This window comes from Lutra lutra, chromosome 18 (genome assembly GCF_902655055.1).
Source record: "Lutra lutra chromosome 18, mLutLut1.2, whole genome shotgun sequence".
Classification (NCBI taxonomy): domain Eukaryota; kingdom Metazoa; phylum Chordata; class Mammalia; order Carnivora; family Mustelidae; genus Lutra; species Lutra lutra.
Genome location: NC_062295.1, coordinates 12,782,220 through 12,789,350, shown reverse-complemented (window position 1 = coordinate 12,789,350; position 7,131 = coordinate 12,782,220). Strand labels below are relative to the sequence as shown.

General features: G+C 47.6%; 1 long non-coding RNA gene across 1 annotated transcript in view; it reads right to left on the bottom strand.

The window, feature by feature from the left end:
- Positions 1-642: 642 nt before the first annotated feature.
- The window catches only part of LOC125090477 (uncharacterized), an 85,330-nt gene continuing 78,841 nt past the window's right edge, over positions 643-7,131 (bottom strand). Inside the window, exon 3 of the long non-coding RNA XR_007124349.1 lies at positions 643-792. This is a non-coding gene — a long non-coding RNA (uncharacterized LOC125090477). The remainder of the gene's footprint in view (positions 793-7,131) is intronic.

The window sequence follows — 7,131 nt, the reverse complement described above, 5'->3', positions numbered from 1 at the left end:
TTTGATGGGGGGGAAAATGGAAGTGGTTGGAGATAACCCAGAGGACTTCCTGGAAGAGGCCAAATCTAAGATCAGATCCAAAGGATGAACCAGAGCATATCAGGCTAAAGCAGGAAAAAGTATTTCCAGCACAGAGAATATAATATACAAAGGCTCAGAGACAACAAGAGAAGATGGCTAATTCAAGGAACCAAGAAAACAAAAAATAAACAAACAAAAAGATGTCACCTATTCAGAACAGTCTCAAAGGGCTCATCTCCTCTGGAGGCTCTAGTGCTAGACTGCCTGAACTGGACCCCAGTTCTGGGAGCAGAATGTGAGCTTTGGAATCAGACCCAGGTCCAGCCCTGCAAGTTCTGTAACCTCAGCGTTTTCATCGTGGAGATCCTAAGGCTCACCTCACAAGGTAAGATGAGCCGGCTGGCAGGTGCAAAGTGCCTTGCACCGTGTCCAGCTCACACTGGGCACCTGACAGGCATCCACTCCCTTCTCCCTTGCTCGAGGCTACCTAGCCAGGAGTGCAGGAGCCGGGAGCCTTCTTTTTCACCAAAATCAAAGAACATCTGCAAAAGAGAAACAGCCCATAGCCCCTCCTGCCTTTCCCTTAATAGTTTATCTCTAAGTTATTCAATGCAAGAGACTTAGCCCAGCTAAAATTATTCAGAATCGACCTTGAGATCAGGAACAAATTGGCAACAGCAGTCCGCGATTGGCAAATGCAATCTAGCTGCCCTAGGTGGCATTAGAGCCTTCTACCTTGACAGGAAGAGTCAATGTGCATCTTGGAAAATTCTGAAAAAAAAAAAAAAATTAAAGGTCACCACATTTGTAGGCAGAATGGATTTTTCTGAGACCATTACAAGCAGACTGCCTAAATTACGAAGATTCTAGATTGACAGTCCCCAGGGGGACTCGAGGGGACGAGAACCATCTTCAACTCCCAAGCGTCCACACTGCTGCTGTCTGTAGCCATCTGAATATTCTGCCGTCACCTCTTCTCCCACTGAAACTTCACAACCCATGTCTGATGCCCCAGAGAACCAGGAGTGCCAGCCTGGGGCCAGCCCTGTGGGCCAAGGGTCTGACCAGGCAGTGAAGCTGAGAAGGCGCAAATCCCTAAGACGGCTCCAAACATTTCTAAGGAGGGAATCGAGCCAGAACAGGAGGACCAAATCCCAAGGCAAAGTCTACAAGGAAAGGCTGGGCTTATAACTGGGAGGCATAATGAGTTAGGAACACAGTCTGGGAGCCAGCAGGTGACAGGCCTGGGTGACAGCCTTGAGCAGCACTGGAACACTTGTGCTGTCTGGTCTTGTGGAGGTGGGGCACCGGTATTAATAACAATAGCTAACATTTGCTGGGTAAACTCTGGAGCCAGGCACCAGGCTAAATTGTCCATGCATTTTCTCACTTAATCCTCACTGCCCAATACACGGGATGCTTGTTCTGTCCCCGTTTTACTCAAAATTGAGGCTCAGAAAGGCTTCTCCAAGGTCAAGCAATAATCACGGAGACCCAGGAAATCTAGCTGCAGGGTTCAAGACCTTGTCAGTGTCACTTCATTACATGTGGCAGCTCAGGTGGGTGTTAGCTTCACTCACATAAATAGCAAAACTTAATTCTGAACAAAAGCTACTAATTTGTACTTTATTTTTTTTGAACAAGGAAACTAACACCCAGTAAAAGTAAGGAGCATAACCATACAACCCAGCAATCGCACTACTGGGTATTTACCCTAAAGATACAAATGTAGTGATCCAAAGGGGCACGTGCACCCCAATGTTTATAGCAGCAATGTCTACAATAGCCAAACTATGGAGAGAACCTAGATGTCCATCAACAGATGAATGGATAAAGAAGATGTGGTATATATATATATATATATATAATGAAATACTATGCAGCCATCAAAAGAAATGAAATCTTGCCATTTGCGATGATGTGGACGGAACTAGAGGGTATTATGCTTAGCAAAATAAGTCAATCAGAGAAAGACAATTATCATATGATCTCCCTGATATGAGGAAGTTGAGAGGCAACGTGGGGGGCTTGGGGGTAGGAAAAGAATAAATGAAACAAAGTGGGACCAGGAGGGACACAAACCATAAGAGACTCTTAATCTCACAAAACAAACTGAGGGTAGCTGGAGGGGGAAGTGGGGTTATGGACATTGGGGAAGGTATATGCTATGAAGTGTGCAAACCTGGCGATTCACAGACCTGTACCCCTGGGGCTAATAATACATTATACGTTAATTAAAATTTTTTTTAATTTTTTTTAAAAATTGAAAAAAAAGTAAGGAGCATAATAGAGCTCTTCATGGAAGCTGGGTTCATGGGAGCAAAAACACAGACACATCCCAAACATGATATATGGTGTATAGTACCATCAAGCAAATATTTACTCCTTTCCATTCCTTCCATCACGGGAGGAATAAAATTCCCTGCCCCATTAATGTTGGGCTTGCTTTGACCAATGAGACATGGGCAGAAGTGACCGGGTACCAGTTTCCAGCTTGGCCCTTTAAAAAAGAATCAATTACATCTGCTCACGCCTTGGAAGCTTCCAGCCTTTACCAGGAAAACACTGCTTCTCTGGTCTGGGCCTGAGAAAGAAACAGAGGGATCAGATGTGGAAGTAATCCTGCAGTGCAAAGCAGGGTCTGCCCAGCCAAACCACAGACCTATGCATAAGAAAGAAATGTTTACTTTTATAACCCACTGGGTTTTTTGTGGTCATTACCCAGCTATCAGTGACTGATACAGCTACACATGGGTATGCGTAGACGTTACACCTGTATGTACTGTATAGGACATACAACATGCGAAGACTGAAAGTGTATCTGTCTCCATATATAGGAAACAGTATAGCGTGCTAGTGTAGGATCTGGAGGAAGAATTAAGTTTGCTTTCTTGCTCTGACATTTATTGGCTGTGTGTTTGGGGAAAGGTTACTTGACCTCTCTGAGTACATTTTCTCCTCTGTCACACAGGGATTTAAATTGTGCCTATCTCATTGGATTATTGTGAGATTGAAACGAAAATAAAAGTACACAAAGTGAGCTTAGCATAGAGCCTAATACATATTCACTCATTATTCAGTCAATAATATTTACTGAGTAACAGCCTTTGCCAGGCACTTTCCCAGATTTTTAGAATACAGTTACTAGCTATAGAAAAGTGAAACCATTAAACAGGGTAAGGACAAAGAGCAGCCAGGAAAGCCAAGGGAAGCATTCCCTGGCACATCGTAAGTGTGCGATAGATGGTATTCCCTTTTATTCTCAGAATGATTAGCATGCAAGAATGAGGTACTCAGATGAAGACAAAAAAGAAAATCAGCCTCTTGACTCCCCAGCAGACCCCTGTCCTTGGAAGCCTCAGCACACCACGGCAACAGATCAAGGACCCTCACTGGGTGGACACCGCCCCGGGCGCTTTTGAAGCTGACACGTAAATCCTGCAGATCGCGCCACACTCATATGGTAGGGCTGGGAAGAGACAGGCCAGCTGCTGTTGGGAGGCTAGAGCTCCGCTTCTCCATGAAAGAAGAAGGTTCCTGGGGCCTGAGCCATGCTTCAAATCCACTGATCGCATCAAACACACGCTGCTTGGCGGGGGAGGGAGCAGCAAGGTGTTCAGAAGCTGGAGGGCAAGGTCAGCTGATGGGGACCCTTCATACAGGCACTGGGGAACCAGAGAAGCTTCGGGGACCTTAGGTGGCAGAGAAGCATGCAAGCTTTTGCCAACACGCTTACCGTGCAGCCCTTGAGGGCACCTCCTGTTTCTCATCCCTAATTGGCATGTTTTCTCATCTCCTCGGAAACAGCCGCAGGAGATGGCATTACATAGCAATCAAAGTGTGGTCTTTGGAGTGGGACAATCTGGGCCTGTACCCTGACTCTACTCTCACCAGCTGGCTTCCTGGGCCAGCCGCTTAGCCCAAGGAGCTACCCACTCCTATCCAGTAAGGGTTAAATGAGATAACACTGTAACTCCTTGTATGTAACATGTCTCGCAAGCAAAGTGCTGAGCACAGTAGCTGGTACAAGGTGACTACTCAGAGTCACGGCTCTTATCAGTGACCCATTTTGTAAATGAGCACACTGAGGCCCAGCCAGGACTCTAACCTTACCATCAAACCATGGGGTTTTTTCCCCTTTACCATCTTATCCCCTAACTGATCTATTTCTCAAACAAATTCAAAGATCCCCTAAGAATGAATCTTGGTTTTGATCCCTACACCAATAGCGATTAGCACACAGTCTGAACTCGGGCTGAATAGCGTGATCAGGTCACAAGCTCAGATGGTCACATAGTCTGGTAGTACTACGGCGGCCATCTGTCCCAGTTTGAGCACTGAAAGTCCCACATCCGGGGACACTGGTCAGAGCTGGGAAAAACAGGACAGCTGGCAGCATGCTGGTAGCATGCCTGAGTGAAGGAGGAAAAAGCCATGCCTCCTCTGCTTGGGCACTTCATTTCTAAGAAACAGTCCTGGGCACTGGTTAGGAGCAAGGGCCTGGAGCTAGCCTCACGTGGTTTCTGTCCGGCTTCCACTGCTCACCAGCCTGGGGACCTTGGGAAGGATGACTGAGCCCCTCCATGCCTGTTTCCTCCCCTATAGGGGAGGAAAGGGGGGCTAACAGATCAGGTGACCTCTGGGACAGGCTTTCTCACCTGCAACACTTCTGACATTTTGGACCCAATCATTCTTTGCAGCGGGGGCATGGCTTTTTCCTTTTTCCTTTTTCCTTCCCACCCTGAGCACGGTGGGATGTTTAGCAGCACCCTTGATCTCAGTCACTGGACGCCCGTAGCACACAGCCCCCCCTGCCCTCAAGTTGTGACAATCAAAGATGTCTCCAGACATTCCCAAATGTCGCCTGGGCAGCAAAACTGTTCCTGGTTGACAATCACTGGTGTAGGAAGTGCTGTGAGGAGAAATGAGGTGAGGCATGCCTCAGAGAGTCTGTTTCTACACAAACAAGTACATGGGAGCCTTGGCAGTCAAGCAGGAAAATGGCAAGCCGAGAAATGAGCAAGCAGGACCTTGGATGGGCCACAGGCAGCGCAGCCAAGCCACTGGGCAGGGACAAACCACAAACGGAACCCAGCCTGTCCAGCAGCCCACCCAGAGGAGTCTGGACTTCAAGTTCACCCCATGTGCAAAAAGTTCAATGGATTACTCCTTGATTGCCGGAAAGCACCATCATATAGAACAAAATCCTCTCCTGTTGGATATACTCCTTCTCTCTCGGGTGTGTATGTACTTCTGTAAAGTGCATTTCTTCATCAAACACTGACTGTGGACTGTGCGCCAGGCCTACAGAAGTGAGGACAAGAGAGCAAAGAGGACCTGCCCTCATGGAGCTCTGAACACACTGTGATGGTTGACGTGCAATGCACTTTGAACCAAGAGAAATCATGTCATGCAGAACTGACTCTGCCCCTGACGGTTACTCGCCTCGGCACTCTGTGTTTAAGATCAGTCCCTGCTGCTGCACGAACACTGGATGTAGTCGGCCGTGCGGCAGCGTTCCACAGAGGACGTCACCTGCCTTTGTGCCAGAGTTCTCTCCAGAATGGCTGCACCTGTTGACACTCCAAGGACTTGCCTAAAGGGGTCAAACCCCACTGGACTCACCGACATGGTGCCAAACTGAGAGGCTCTGCCAACAGCTGCTATGAGCCAACAGCATCATGTCCCACCATCAGTGAATACCTTTGATCGCTATGCCTGAAGCGAACCTTGATTGCTAAGTACATCACGAAATCAGAGCCCCTAAATGCTGCAGTACAGTCCAGCCCAATCTCCTGGCTTTACAAAGGGAGAAACGGACCTGAGGCTCAGAGATGTGCAAGAAATGGCCGAGATTTTAAGCACAGCCAGGTTTAGAATTTCCTGTCTCCTGGCATCTTGTTCCTCTACAAAGCCCTCGGCGAGAGATCAGAAATTCGCCCGTGATTTACAGGAGTTGGTTCACTTTACAGATTTTTCTCCATCTCTCCCACCCAGCACCGCCCTCACTATCTCATATCCACCCCCCCACCCTGCTTTTAAATTCTTGCTGGAACCATCCACTTTGCGACCAAGTGTTGACTTCAAATGATATATGAGACGATTGACATTTCAAATATTCCAGGCAGGACAGAGAATTCTGATCACAGCCCAGCCCGAAACATCCCCACATCTCCTTCCTTACTCCTTCTGGGCAGTGACTGTCCCCCTACCAGCCCACCCCCTCCCCACCACCCCAACATTAATTTCCCCCGATTCATTTTTCATGCCTTTGAATTCTGCCTTTTCAAAGCAGAATATGTTTCTGTAGCTGCTTCTCATACCTCCCTTCCCCTCATGAATATTTCAAATGCAATAGTGATATGATCGCTCAACCTTAGAGGCACACCAACTTTATCTTATTTATCTTACCGAGCTGCTTCCGATCCCGGGATTAAGTCCAAAACATCCGTTTGGGTTGTTTTCCCCCAGGCTGCTGCTGCTGTCTATGTAAATTTTAAGGAGAAGCAGCACGTCCTCCACCCCAGCCCTCCACCCCCGGTACAGGCCCCCAGCCCCAGACTCCCGTCCTGCCCGTGCCCATCCTGCTCCTTTCCCTCTTCTCTGAGCCAAACTGGCCAGCTTCCTAATGGGTCCCTGTTGTGACATAAATCTCCCCTAACCTCCAGCCCAATGGTCCCTTGCAAGCAGGAAACTAACTCTCTGTGTGACCTTGGGTAGGTCATTTTGCTGCTCTGGGATGAAGTTTCCCTTTGTAAAAAACAAAAAGGGGTTGGACATGTGATCCTGAAGTCTACTTGGCTCTAAGGCTGCAGGTGTTGTAGTGTAACAAAGAGGACAGTATTCAGAACTCAGCAGTGCCTGGTTCAAATCCAAGTTCTACTACTAAACTAGCTGTTGACCCTTAACCAACCCTGCCTATCACTAAACTAGCATGTGACCCTTAACCGTGTCACCACTAACTAGCAGTAGGGCAACTGTGTCTACCTCTAACTAGTAGTATGACTCTTAATTAGCTGTATTTATCACTAATGAATTATGTGACCCATAACTGTGTCGACCATTAACTAGCAGTAGGACAACTGTATCTACTTACTTCGTTGTGTCTAC